Source organism: Macrosteles quadrilineatus, unplaced genomic scaffold, assembly GCF_028750875.1.
Source record: "Macrosteles quadrilineatus isolate MER2022 unplaced genomic scaffold, UCM_ALF_1.0 Scaffold_2__2_contigs__length_208266976, whole genome shotgun sequence".
Lineage (NCBI taxonomy): Eukaryota > Metazoa > Arthropoda > Insecta > Hemiptera > Cicadellidae > Macrosteles > Macrosteles quadrilineatus.
In genome coordinates, this window is record NW_026542595.1 from 138,899,477 (window position 1) to 138,914,470 (window position 14,994).

Genomic DNA, 14,994 nt, shown 5'->3' on the forward strand with positions numbered 1-14,994 from the left:
TTAACGAGTAATTAGGTTTGCTGCAACAAGGAGCGTAAACAGTTTTTTGTATGTTAATAGTTTAGTACAAAATAAATGCATTTTCCAAATTTAATCAAACTATGTTCGTAAACAGTCAAACTACAACAGTATATATATTCTCCATGGGAATTTAAATTTTTTTTCTCTGTAAGAGGCGCATAATAACACTTAAACATACTAAATTATTTGCTTTTAAGCTCTGCAAAATGGTTGTGAAAGAAATTGTCACATGTCTTGTCTTTAGGGCCAAAAGTAGAAAAAACCCATTTTTACCCCATAAAACCCCGTTCCTATAGCCCGATCATGCTGGTTCGCGAACTCGTTCGAATAAACGTAGGTTTACACGTTTATAACAAATGTCATCAAAATCGGATCATTTTTGCTCGAGTTATCGTTCTAACAGACATATATATAAATTTGAACGGATAATGTTTTTGCCTCTCAAACGAAAAAACACGACGAAAAAACGAAAAAGCAAATCGGTCCCGGGTCCAGGTCTTACTATGAGTACTACGGTAATAGCTTATTCCCTATATGGGAAATTCGCTAAAAACTACGTTTCTAATGTTATAGTCATGTATAATTTAAGAACTCATGACCATGAGTACTATTAATTGTATGCTCAACGGTTAGGCTAAACCATAGATTTTCCCTTAATCTTAGGCTAAACCATAGAACATACTCCCTTAAAGAATATGTTTAATCTATGAATAAACTCAACTCATGAAGAGAGGTTTTACTACGCTCATTTGTATTCAAAACTAGCTAAAACTTTAAACTCGGAATATTATCTCCAATTCAAACAGTGTAGTCAAAGCTTTCAGCAAACAGGGTATAAACGGACAAACTGTAGCCAATTGCTTATTCAAATTGAATAACAGTTGAATAGGTAAGCAGTTCAAGAGTTAGTTCTTGTAGCAATTCTATGTCTTAAATGTTTTTGACACCATGATAATGTTTTGAGTCTATTCATAATCAGTTGGAAATGTTAAATAAGGAAGGAAAAGCAGGCGAGGTAAAGGAAGGACCGGAAAATGTGGAAACGTAATTAGGTGACATATTTTATAGTCGCGAATCCTTTTATTCCCTTTCTTTGTCAACTTTGCTCTATTGTTTAACTCCTGTTTGGGAAGATTCTTGTGTAAAGCATCTTTTAACGTGTTAACCTAATAAACCTTTTCTGCCTTACCTTCAGAATTGCTTTAGAGTTAAATCGAGAAATAGTTGTGTTGCAGAAAGCTGCATCCGATACTTACAGATTATAATAAAAAATAATTAAAAATAAATAGCAACGTGTTTAATAAACCGCACACGTTAATTCAGCATTTCTATTCTAAGATTAAGAGGAAAAAAATCAAGAAATCATAAAAAAGTCTTATAAAATACCGAAACAGAAACTCACTCTAAAGGTTGACAATTTTATACGCTGATTGTCCATCGTACGTCGTTATCTTGAACAAAAGTGAAAACAAAAATACATCGTTAAAAAATCTTATAAAAATAAACTGAATTCAACCTTAAGTTCATCACGTACAAGGAGAACTATTTGACCAGTTGAACAATTAATTAATGTAATTTTATCATGGGATGAACACAAACAAATTAACCTTCAGGAATGCGAAGAGTTTGCCGGAAAATTAAACAGTTTTACGTGGAAATATTATCAGCAATAATTTAATTAGCGTCCACGCCCTCGGCTAGAGTAATTGTTGTGAGTCCACCATAGCACTGAGGAGGAATTTAATCCTGCTTTGTTTATAGATTAACAGTTATAGATTATTAATATTAGTAATAACAAATTTAAGCGTAAAGGTATTGAAAATTGAATTAATTTACTAACATACAATTTATGTGAGTGATTCAATAAAAAATATTGAGTTTTAAGTTCACCGAAGTACAAGAAGATACCTAAAATATTTTATGTGCATTTCCAAACTTCTCTTATTACCAAAAAAATGTTACGACATGTTATTGATTAAGATAGTTTAGAAAAAATATAAACCAAAACAGGGAACATAAAACACACATCATTGCAACTTAATGTTTTCAATTTTTTACCAGTTTGGTATTCCACAACAATTAATAAGCGGGAGACTTGTTTTTCTTCTTCCCCTTCACATGAAAGCTACCGGGACGCTAAATTTAAAATAGGCCTGCTAATGTAACGGAAAATAAAAACAAAAAAATCTACCAATAATGTTTAAATACTGCTGCATTAAAATATTTCCGATACCTAGTGAACGATCATTTAACACATGATGGACTGAGATAATTTTGGAAATATGAAGTCGACGCAAAAAATAGATTGCAATACTTTCACGAAACATTTATTTCATCTAATTGTATATACATATTTTTTCCAAAAATACTTTTTCCTTTTTGGCCAGTTTGGTAGCCACGACAGATGATAACCCGGGTGCTTAACTTTTTTCCTCCTCTCTCCCCAACTTAGCCAAGTCCATGGCCACAAAGGGTGGAAAAGATTCATTAACATGAAATATGTTATCTAATTACCTCTCCACTCAAACCTCTTTAGGAATCTCCCCGTTCTACCCCTTTACCTTTTAACCCCTTGCTGGTTTAACATGACGTTGAAATAACATTCTAATGTACATTACGGTGTTAATTTAAGCCCCCCCTACCAGCTAATGATTAAAGAACCAAATTAGTTATTAGAAAGACTTTTAAAAGTTGCGTTTAAGAACTTGTAAGATGGCATGCACAAATTCCAAAGAGAAAATCAAGGATTTCTTGTAAATACAAGATAAGGTACAAACAAACTTGATATTTTTATACAGTAGAATCTTTTATTATACAATTGTTACTGACTGAAGTAGACATTCCGATATTATTTAAAGTTATAGAATGGTTTTAGCGAGTTTTAAATGAACAAAACAACTACTTCAAAACTTAGTTCAGCTGAAAACCCATCAGTATGTACTGTTCTTTTCTTGATCAGCCCGAAAAATTAGACCATGCCGAACTTATACTATGATTGTGTACTATAATACTTGTATGTGTTCATTGTAAGAAAAACTAACAGAGAAACCCCTGATATTATTAAGCTGGTCCTTATAACATGCATTAAAAACATCAGTATGACAAGGGAATGTTATAATAAAGTATTCCTAATTTGATCTATTACCTAACTTGCAATGTTAAACCAACGCTCCCAAATTGTACTCTGCATTGTAATATTTACTCTGAAATAAGACGAAACTATTTGGTCGATGCCACCAAAATTAAACGTGACATGGCACATTCGTACAATCTTTCAGCAGAACTTCTTTCAGTAATCAAAATCAATGGATCTAATGTGATAAAATTCACACATGTCAAATTATTTCAACAGGCTTTCGCCAAAAAAAAAATAGAAATGCAAAATAAATTTCTGTAAAAAGTCATGATAATCGTAAATGGTTTGACTTGACAACGTACTCAAGATACAGAAGGCCTTGACATGTATACGACGACCTACTTCTAACATCGACTTGGATACCATTCGTTGTTACTTGAGCGTTTTTGGAGATATGCAAAAGAAGGATAATTTTATTTCGAAGATTAGGTTAACCTTCTATCCCCATTTGATCAATTTTGTCTATACATTTCCTTTACACAAAGTAGTGGTTATGATAAGTAGTTTTTTTTACTATCTATTGGTTAAACCTTGATAAAATATAACTAAAAATATGTTATGGTATCTTGTTCATAAATTCAAGATTACCTCCTTTTAGCCACTCATTATTGGAAATGTTTTGTAATCCAATTTTACAAAGTTAGGAAGAAATATTTGAAGAAATGATATATACTTCCATAATTTAACCTACAATATTAAAATATTATTGTAGAAATAATACAATATTGTTACGTATTACAATATTATTGTAGACATTTCCATTATGTATAAAAAAAAATACAAAATTGAGTTGTATTTTTCTACCAATAGTGATGAGAAATGCCGCAATAAATCTAATAACCAAACTCAGCATTGCAAATCACGAACTTTAAATTACGTCTATCTACGTGTATTTCCGCTTATGTTTTTGGTCGGAAAGGTTTATAAGCAAAGAAAACTGACCTATTTCCAAAAGTAATAATGTAAACTTTCCAAATGAGAGGCACACTTGATAAATGATATCAAAATATAATCACCCACTCTAATTAATATTCAACAAAGGAGGAAGGATTCAAGTTTCACATCATAGTGATATAAAATAAACATAAAGTGATACACGCGGGGAAATTAAATCTCCCACAGTTAACCATTTACGAGATTATACTTTCTCTCAACTCGTTTTACGGCTGTAGCGTAATTAAAAACATTACTGTTGGTCAAACCTTTAGATATTAACAGAGAAATGTTTTGATTATTTTGTATGAAATTGAGTTGTTATTGTTATTATTCATTTATATATTTATTGTAATTTAAATTTTTCGTTCATACTCGTTACATTTAACTTAATTAACTATTAACACTTTATTTTCCATGTATATTTTTAAAAATTAGAATGCATTTGCCATTTAAAAATGTTCAAACGTCCTACAGTAGGCCGAGATCATCGCCTCCGTTTTATTTGGAAGCTGATTTCACCAAACAGCGGAGAAAGTTAGAGAAATTTCAACAACACAACACAACAACATAAAACGTGACGGATCACCTATTGAAACAAACCACTGAATAAGCAAGACGAAGAAAAAAAAATTAAATTTAATGGTTATTTAAGTCACTTTTTTATTTATAAACGATATGGGAAATACAATGTTAATTTTTTTGGAATTTTTAAGAGTAGTTTGGTGAATATAATCGAAACCGTTTTTAAGCTGGAAAGCAAACGGATTTAGCACTAAAAAGCCCCATAACTCTCTTATTAGGCCACTTAAAAATTTCAGGTGACATTCTTTCTTACCCTTATAATGACCTTAACAATTATACTTTAAAAAATAATAGTATTTTATTTTCGATCGAACACCCTTAAGTAAAATTTGTATTTTACTTACTTTCAAATAATAACAATAAATGCAACCATATGACAGAAACACTACTAAACAAATTTTAGTTTACTTGCAATCTCAACTAGTAATTTAATTGATAAATTTACTTGAAAAGTAAACTGATTCACGTCAAGTCTATTGTATAACCATCCAATAAAAGTTTAAAAACACATATCCGATAGCGGGTGGAATAAAAAGTGGTTGCCAATCATTTTTACGTGTCAATGAATATCTAAAGAACCCCCATCGTGTGCACTTATTGTCATACAGTAGTAGAATACGCTACTCCAGCGTATTTCTTTTTTTCCGACCGTAGGCCTGTTTATTTGCAACACTCTAAAACAAAAGATTGTTATGATTCTTTCACATTTTCGTCGGGTGAAGATATTATTATTTTTATTTATTCATTGATTGAAAATGTGAATGAAAATGAAAATTTCTGAAAATTTATTGCTGATAATTTATAAAACTATTTTAAAACTAGTAGTTGAATAAAATGGTTTAATTACCAACTAAGAACAAAACACAAACATTCAAACACATATATTATTAGCTAATTTAAAAAATTTAAAAGGTGGTAATATAAATGAGAAAAATTTTATTGCGATGGCCGGGAATCGAACCCGGATCAACTGCTTGGAAGGCAACTATGCTGACCATTACACCACCATCGCACGGTGATAACAGACGATGTTCTGTATGTACGTTACTTTCACTTCACAAGTCTTGCGAGCGATGCGATGCGACGAGTCGAGCTGAAGATGGCAACATACAGACGCTGATCCATCGAGCATATTGTTTGAGCATTGTCAGAATTAAGCAAGTGAATTTAAAATGGTCGTGATCGGAAAATCTGAGAGAATTGCCTTTTGGGCACTCAAAGTATAGAGATTAAACATATAGGATTGGCCAAATAAATTTGTATAAAACCATAGTTTAATGAGCCACTCAAAGTGTCTTTCTTTTATTTGTATCATTTCTGGTAAAATAATTACCATTCTTTTGGTAAAATTCCATAAAACAATGAACCTTTTAATAATTAGATATGTTTAGTTAAAACTGTTTAAAAAGTGGTTAAATAACATCACTAAAATTAGAAAAAAACAATAGGCTATACAGAAACAAGCACCGCATTGACTTAGGCTAATCCACAAAAACTATGATTATGAGTAGTATGTTAAAACTATGCATTTACATAATGATGAGAAGTCTACTTACACTATTTTAAGTCAATTATAAAACGCAGTATGTATCGTGCCGATATGAAACCGTAATTTTAAATATATAATTCATCAAAGATAAGTTAATTTGTACATTGTAATGAACGTGCACAGAAAAAAAATATATGACCAAAATAAAAATCAAAACATACTATGGATAATGTGATGAGTAGCAATCAAAATAATTGTAAAAACTCAATAAACAAGGTATTGCCCCTTGTAATCCTATACATATGAGCAATGTTTGCTTGTACAAAAGATCTCGAAAACGGCTTCGACGATTTCCTTCAAATGTTGTAAATAATTAATTTCTGGCCTAAAAACGTGTTTAAGGCAATTAAAACTGCCAAAAAAGTCGAATTACGTAAACAAATTAAATTGAAAGTCAAAACTTTTTAACATTGACCTTATGGGTTGCCAAGTAACCATATTGGTTGAACAACATAACAAGGAAAAAATAAACAAAATACTTGTAAGCTGTAACATGTGTTCATAATAAGCCATCCACCTACAGTATACTAGCAAATTAAAAAATACAGTACAAAAGGTAAAAAAATCAGTTGTTACTATTGAGCAAAGATTACACTAAAATAACTCGATATAGGTGAAAATAGTTTCAAGTTCCGATCAAATACTCATTATTTAACTTGGCTCTCTCCTATCAAAACTTAATCACCAAAGTAATCAGCTGTTTTTATTTAAACAAAATGCCAAAACAATGTTTATGCAAGTATGAACGAGAAACCTTTCATTGACTGTAAAATAAATTAATGTAGTGTGGATTGCCAGGTTAAAATTTCCATCATAATAAATTGAAATTCCACTGAAACCTGTATAATAAAAGCCAAACATAGTTGGAAATAAAACGTGAATTTCCTTTATATTACTTGTACAATCGAAATAAACTACACCGAGCCATGGCTCTGTCCCCAGGTACTATCAAAAATAGTGAGAGTAGTCGATCAGCTGATTGTATAACCATATGGGCAGCCGCTCTTAAAAGTTCCAATATTCCACCCCCTCCCCCTCCCCATCAAAATACTCATCGCAATAACCTCCGCGTCCAGTCGTCCGAAACTCAAACAGTTTATTTTATCACGTCGCCACCACCAGTGTAAAAGTAATAACACTTCTTTTGTTGCGAAAAATTAAATTACTCCGTTGATGAATTCCGTCGAAACTTTTCAGCATTGTTTTGTGCCAGATTTTATATAAAAATTCAAAAATTAAAATCTCTGTAGCAATCTATTGGTTATTAAAAAGAAATGTGAGGGCGAATTTTGGATTGTGATGTCAATGTTTAAGGGGGATATATTTTGTTTGTGTTTACACATGACACCTAACCATGAGTATTTTCATTTACATACGGTTGGTAGAACTGACACTTTACACTTCATGAAATGTTTTGATTCATTTCAACTTAATCAAAATTAAATTAAATTAAATTAAACAACAATTGCACTATTAGAAAAATCAGTTCGCTACTCATGAACTCAAGACGACTACACGAGTATCTAAATTGTATATAGCAGATTGCTGACAAAGCAGCCGCAATAGAAAAATCATAATTAATTTTGAGTAGAAGAGTGTCCTAAATAAAAAACAATCTTTGCAAAAAAGACAATTTATTTGTAGATAGGTCATGGTAGCTTATACTATTTACTATAACCACTGGTATACGATGTAATCACATACCTAAAAACCTATAAGCCATTGGAGGTGACGAGATTTGAACCAGAAACCTCTGGACATAAATCCCACAATTACCTCGACCATCCCCGTCCCAAAACGCAATCACCAGCGCTTCCCAAAATAAAACGGTACAAATTGTAACCAGCTAAACAAAAATGTGAGTCGCAGGTTGGGCACGGGCTGTGAGGATCCACAACATGAATGGGCCCGTTATAGGGTCAACGACCTTCAAGGCTGGCAAGGTCTACGCGGAGAAGCTACTGGGGTCCCTCAGGGCAGTCTGATAGGACCGGTGAACACCAATGTTATAATAGATCACGTTTACTGACTACTGACACCAGATACACCGCCTCAAAAATGTCTTACCACAGTATAAGCCAAAGGGGTAAAAGTGCAATAGTTTGGGAAACCACTCTTAATTCTGTGGTCAAACGGATTTTTGTAGGTAATTGTTTAGCTAGGGCTTATGTACACTGGAGTGGGATGGATACGTGTTGTGGATTTTTAAATATATATGGTAATTAAGAATTGTTTTCAAAATTGATGTCTTGTAGAGGTAAGCAATAGCTTGTGATTAGGGTAAAATAAATTCAGAGGGATTTGAAAATGTCACTTGTTATCAAGTGTGACTTTTTATGGACACTCTTGTTATCGAGGTTCATCTGTAAATATACTGGAGATGCTTAATGACAGTATGTTTCGACTGGAACATCTAAATTCGGTCTCTTTAACTGACATTTTATAGTGTCGATAGTATGTAATTTTAAAATTAAAAATTTAACTGACAATGAATTAAAAATAATTTACATCTGTAACAAGTTTATTAGTTAATCATTTGACAATCATATAACTCTTCTGAATTCAAAACACAAGTATATCAATAGGTATAATAAATAATAAGCCTAATAAACGATGAATGTTTAATTGTTTCAGATAATTGTCTGACCAATTCTACCGGCAATTCCATTCCAGTTTATTATGCCGAGCAAAGAACGGCTCTTAATATCATCAAGGCAAAGTAATTAAGCTTGATAAACTCTTAACTTTTTATCACTCTTTAACGAAATGTAAACCTTCCACTTTACTTAGTTCCTTTTGTAACGAGTTCCTTGGAACGATGTAAAACACAAAATAAACAATATTTACCTTTTAAGGAGCACCAAATAATCCCAAATCGCTTGTGGTTAGCCCATGTCTGTAACAAAAAATAAATTAGTTAATTAATCTAGATCATATAATAATAAAATATTAATAAATGCCATGTGTTGGATATAAAATTAGCATAGACTGTTATGAAGGATATTAAAAATTAACCTTTCTGGGGTTTGGAAGGCGGGGATAAGAAAAACACACCAGTGACATTGGCGTAAAAAAACACAAATACAAAACTTAAAGAGTTGTGTTTTCTTCAATTATTTTCACTAAAGCGTTGGTGGTAAAAAGGATAATCATTAAACCTCATTTACACAACAATTTAAAAAAATATGATGAAGCTTACACAAGAAAGAATTAATAAAACCTATTTACAAATTTGCAATACATAATTAAAAAAAAAAATATTTATTGCAAATTTGCAGTACATAATTTCAAAACTATGTTTAGATATTTAAGCTGTAAATGAAAGTGATAAATAGAACTTTCATCTATACTGCTAAACATTATCAACCTTTAAAACGGAAATAAGAACTTGAAGCTTAAAAACTATTTTTAAACACATAATTAAATCTATGGATAGACAAGGGGTATAATCATCTGTACTCGGAACCAAAGATTTGTTATAACTATGTAGGTTTAAATGAGTATTTTCTACACCAACGTGTCTTTTCGTTAGAAATGGTTACCCTGAAAAGATTATTAAGATTTTTCGTCATGCAGCAAAAAACAGCCATTTTAATGTAGTATAATTTGTACTCTCTAGGGAGTAAAAAGCGTTTTTAAGAGGTTGTAGTTTTGAGAGGTTGTATTTAAGTGAAAAATATTTAATTGTGTCACATAGTGTGTTAAAATAATGCTACAATATGACGAAAAATATACTATTATTTTTCGATGCTAGACCCAGCTGTCCTTGACTATCATAATTTAAGACATACTACTTTATGACATTATAAACTTATTAGGATTTCACCAAGCGTTGTAGACTTATAAATAGGCTTCAGTGAGAAGGTTAAAGGCGAGCGAGCTACAGGTTACCTAATCAACCAGGACCTTCAAGGACCTTCGATGACCTTGGCCGGAATCTCCTGGGCGAATAAAGGACATCAGAGGCACAGGATGACAGTCATGTCCTTATAGTAACACATGGCATTTACTTCTAGGCTTATAGTACAACAGATTACATCATCGATTACAAATTTAAGTAGACTGTTTATAATGTTTTCAAATACGGAGATTTTTTACGCGTATTTTACACGTATTTCAAATATAGCCTCATAATGTTTGGTTAAATTAATATGTGAATAATGCCCCACCCTTTAAATTCTCTAATTCCGCTTGATGTTTTTATCTTACTTACAATGTACATTTTACAGGCTAAAATTTACTTTTTGGTCAAAACATTAATACCGTAAGACATGCACTTCGCTTGAAAGTAAAGTCTATTAATTCGTAAAAATAGTTTAGGGTAAGGGTAATTTTGTATTTCCAGTACTTTTTCAGGTTGTTTTTGCCCAAAAACGTCATTGATGGATACTGAATAATTCTTTACTTTTGATCAGAAACTCATAAATTATGGCCTACAATGCACTACAATATTTGTATCTACACAATAAGAAATAATAATATATGACTTACTGCATCATGGGTCACTGGGTCAGGTTGTATTGCTTCACGTTAAATTTTCGAAGTTTCCGTTAAAAACTAACGACAGTGAAATCGTGAAGTGGCAAGTACGATTTTATTTATTGAGATTTTCAAAGATATGTGTAAAGCTGTCATGACATGAAACAATGTTTGGTCTCTTCACATTTGGTATACACATTTAGTATACATTTGGTATACATTGTAATTAAAATGAGAATTTCCATCTAAAATACTGGGTTTTGTGTATTTTTTATAATGAAATTAATCCTAATAATTCCAATTTAGATAATGTGTTTTTAAAGTTATGATTAAAATGTGTATAATTTAAAAGTAGTATACTGGTATAAACACATTGATACATGTCAACCATTCACCCCACGCGTTGTGTGGGATAAAAAAAACGAACGACACCACTCGCCGGGCAAAACGGAGTCCAATTAAAACATTTTACGGGATTTACCATTCAGCAAGTTTGATTTAATCAAATGAAGTGCAACAATGAAATCAATTTCCAAACAATGCTACATAAAAACTTTCCTTCTTTACGGGGTAGTAAAAAGAATTTAGGACACGATATTATAGTGTTTTCATTTATGTAGCATTCTATCACAGCACCATAATAAAAGAGTTATCTCAAAAATGTTATCATAGAAACGGTGACCTTAGTATTGTACTGATAAAATAAACAATCCTATTATCAACTCTAACAACAATGTGCGTGTTATCAACTAATTACATTTCTTACATCATTACTAAGCTACCATGTGAGATAAGTGACGAAGCTTACATAACTGTTTCAATCTTATTCTGACGGTCAATTATACGTATGGTAATCATTGATAGTTAAGAACATACAGCATACTAAACACTGAACACATTGTAGTGAGTCACAATGTTAGCAGAGTACGACTGTAGGTGCAGGTCCCTGGTTAATATGTTTGGAAGACACAAGAAGTCAATGAGCCGTAGTGACGCGTGCAGTTCAGAGCTACATACAGCATACTAAACACTGAACACACAGTAGTGAGTCACAATACTAGCAGAGTACGACTGTAGGTGCAGGTCCCTGGTTAATATGTTTGGAAGACACAAGAAGTCAATGAGCCGTATAGACGCGTGCAGCTCTAAGCTACATACAGCATACTAAACACTGAACACACTGTAGTGAGTCACAATGTTAGCAGAGTACGACTGTAGGTGCAGGTCCCCTGTTAATATGTTTGGAAGACACAAGAAGTCAATGAGCCGTATAGACGCGTGCAGTTCAGAGCTACATACAGCATACTAAACACTGAACACACTGTAGTGAGTCACTATGTTAGCAGAGTACGACCGTAGGTGCAGGTCCCTGGTTAATATGTTTGGAAGACACAAGAAGTCAATGAGCCGTATAGACGCGTGCAGCTCTGAGCTACATACAGCATACTAAACACTGAACACACTGTAGTGAGTCACAATGTTAGCAGAGTACGACTGTAGGTGCAGGTCCCCTGTTAATATGTTTGGAAGACACAAGAAGTCAATGAGCCGTATAGACGCGTGCAGTTCAGAGCTACATACAGCATACTAAACACTGAACACACTGTAGTGAGTCACTATGTTAGCAGAGTACGACCGTAGGTGCAGGTCCCTGGTTAATATGTTTGGAAGACACAAGAAGTCAATGAGCCGTAGTGACGCGTGCAGCTCTGAGCTACATACAGCATACTAAACACTGAACACACTGTAGTGAGTCACTATGTTAGCAGAGTACGACCGTAGGTGCAGGTCCCTGGTTAATATGTTTGGAAGACACAAGAAGTCAATGAGCCGTAGTGACGCGTGCAGTTCAGAGCTACATACAGCATACTAAACACTGAACACACAGTAGTGAGTCACAATACTAGCAGAGTACGACTGTAGGTGCAGGTCCCTGGTTAATATGTTTGGAAGACACAAGAAGTCAATGAGCCGTATAGACGCGTGCAGCTCTAAGCTACATACAGCATACTAAACACTGAACACACTGTAGTGAGTCACAATGTTAGCAGAGTACGACTGTAGGTGCAGGTCCCCTGTTAATATGTTTGGAAGACACAAGAAGTCAATGAGCCGTATAGACGCGTGCAGTTCAGAGCTACATACAGCATACTAAACACTGAACACACTGTAGTGAGTCACTATGTTAGCAGAGTACGACCGTAGGTGCAGGTCCCTGGTTAATATGTTTGGAAGACACAAGAAGTCAATGAGCCGTATAGACGCGTGCAGCTCTGAGCTACATACAGCATACTAAACACTGAACACACTGTAGTGAGTCACAATGTTAGCAGAGTACGACTGTAGGTGCAGGTCCCCTGTTAATATGTTTGGAAGACACAAGAAGTCAATGAGCCGTATAGACGCGTGCAGTTCAGAGCTACATACAGCATACTAAACACTGAACACACTGTAGTGAGTCACTATGTTAGCAGAGTACGACCGTAGGTGCAGGTCCCTGGTTAATATGTTTGGAAGACACAAGAAGTCAATGAGCCGTAGTGACGCGTGCAGCTCTGAGCTACATACAGCATACTAAACACTGAACACACTGTAGTGAGTCACTATGTTAGCAGAGTACGACCGTAGGTGCAGGTCCCTGGTTAATATGTTTGGAAGACACAAGAAGTCAATGAGCCGTAGTGACGCGTGCAGTTCAGAGCTACATACAGCATACTAAACACTGAACACACAGTAGTGAGTCACAATACTAGCAGAGTACGACTGTAGGTGCAGGTCCCCTGTTAATATGTTTGGAAGACACAAGAAGTCAATGAGCCGTATAGACGCGTGCAGTTCAGAGCTACATACAGCATACTAAACACTGAACACACTGTAGTGAGTCACTATGTTAGCAGAGTACGACCGTAGGTGCAGGTCCCTGGTTAATATGTTTGGAAGACACAAGAAGTCAATGAGCCGTATAGACGCGTGCAGTTCAGAGCTACATACAGCATACTAAACACTGAACACACTGTAGTGAGTCACTATGTTAGCAGAGTACGACCGTAGGTGCAGGTCCCTGGTTAATATGTTTGGAAGACACAAGAAGTCAATGAGCCGTAGTGACGCGTGCAGCTCTGAGCTACATACAGCATACTAAACACTGAACACACTGTAGTGAGTCACAATGTTAGCAGAGTACGACTGTAGGTGCAGGTCCCTGGTTAATATGTTTGGAAGACACAAGAAGTCAATGAGCCGTATAGACGCGTGCAGCTCTGAGCTACATACAGCATACTAAACACTGAACACACTGTAGTGAGTCACAATGTTAGCAGAGTACTACTGTAGGTGCAGGTCCCTGGTTAATATGTTTGGAAGACACAAGAAGTCAATGAGCCGTAGTGACGCGTGCAGCTCTGAGCTACATACAGCATACTAAACACTGAACACACTGTAGTGAGTCACAATGTTAGCAGAGTACTACTGTAGGTGCAGGTCCCTGGTTAATATGTTTGGAAGCCACAAGAAGTCAATGAGCCGTAGTGACGCGTGCAGCTCTGAGCTACATACAGCATACTAAACACTGAACACACTGTAGTGAGTCACAATACTAGCAGAGTACGACTGTAGGTGCAGGTCCCTGGTTAATATGTTTGGAAGACACAAGAAGTCAATGAGCCGTAGTGACGCGTGCAGTTCAGAGCTACATACTAAACAGTGAACACACTGTAGTGAGTCACAATATTAGCAGAGTACGACCGTAGGTGCAGGTCCCTGGTTAATATGTTTGGAAGACACAAGAAGTCAATGAGCCGTATAGACGCGTGCAGCTCTGAGCAACATACAGCATACTAAACACTGAACACACTGTAGTGAGTCACAATGTTAGCAGAGTACTACTGTAGTTGCAGGTCCCTGGTTAATATGTTTGGAAGACACAAGAAGTCAATGAGCCGTATAGACGCGTGCAGCTCTGAGCTACATACAGCATACTAAACACTGAACACACTGTAGTGAGTCACAATGTTAGCAGAGTACGACCGTAGGTGCAGGTCCCTGGTTAATATGTTTGGAAGACACAAGAAGTCAATGAGCCGTATAGACGCGTGCAGCTCTGAGCTACATACAGCAATACTAAACACTGAACACACTGTAGTGAGTCACAATGTTAGCAGAGTACGACTGTAGGTGCAGGTCCCTGGTTAATATGTTTGGAAGACACAAGAAGTCAATGAGCCGTATAGACGCGTGCAGCTCTGAGCTACATACAGCATACTAAACAATGAACACACTGTAGTGAGTCACA

At 34.7% G+C, this 14,994-nt stretch overlaps 1 protein-coding gene and 1 non-coding gene across 2 annotated transcripts in view; both read right to left on the reverse strand.

Annotated features, from left to right (window-relative positions):
* The window catches only part of LOC128987739 (uncharacterized), a 282,377-nt gene that overhangs the window by 249,934 nt on the left and 17,449 nt on the right, over positions 1 to 14,994 (reverse strand). The window contains exon 2 of the mRNA XM_054408744.1: positions 9,072 to 9,120. The gene's annotated coding sequence lies outside the window, so the exon portion shown is untranslated. The remainder of the gene's footprint in view (positions 1 to 9,071; positions 9,121 to 14,994) is intronic.
* Trnag-ucc (transfer RNA glycine (anticodon UCC)) lies at positions 5,616 to 5,687 on the reverse strand. The gene has a single exon. It is a non-coding gene; the product is annotated as a tRNA-Gly (tRNA).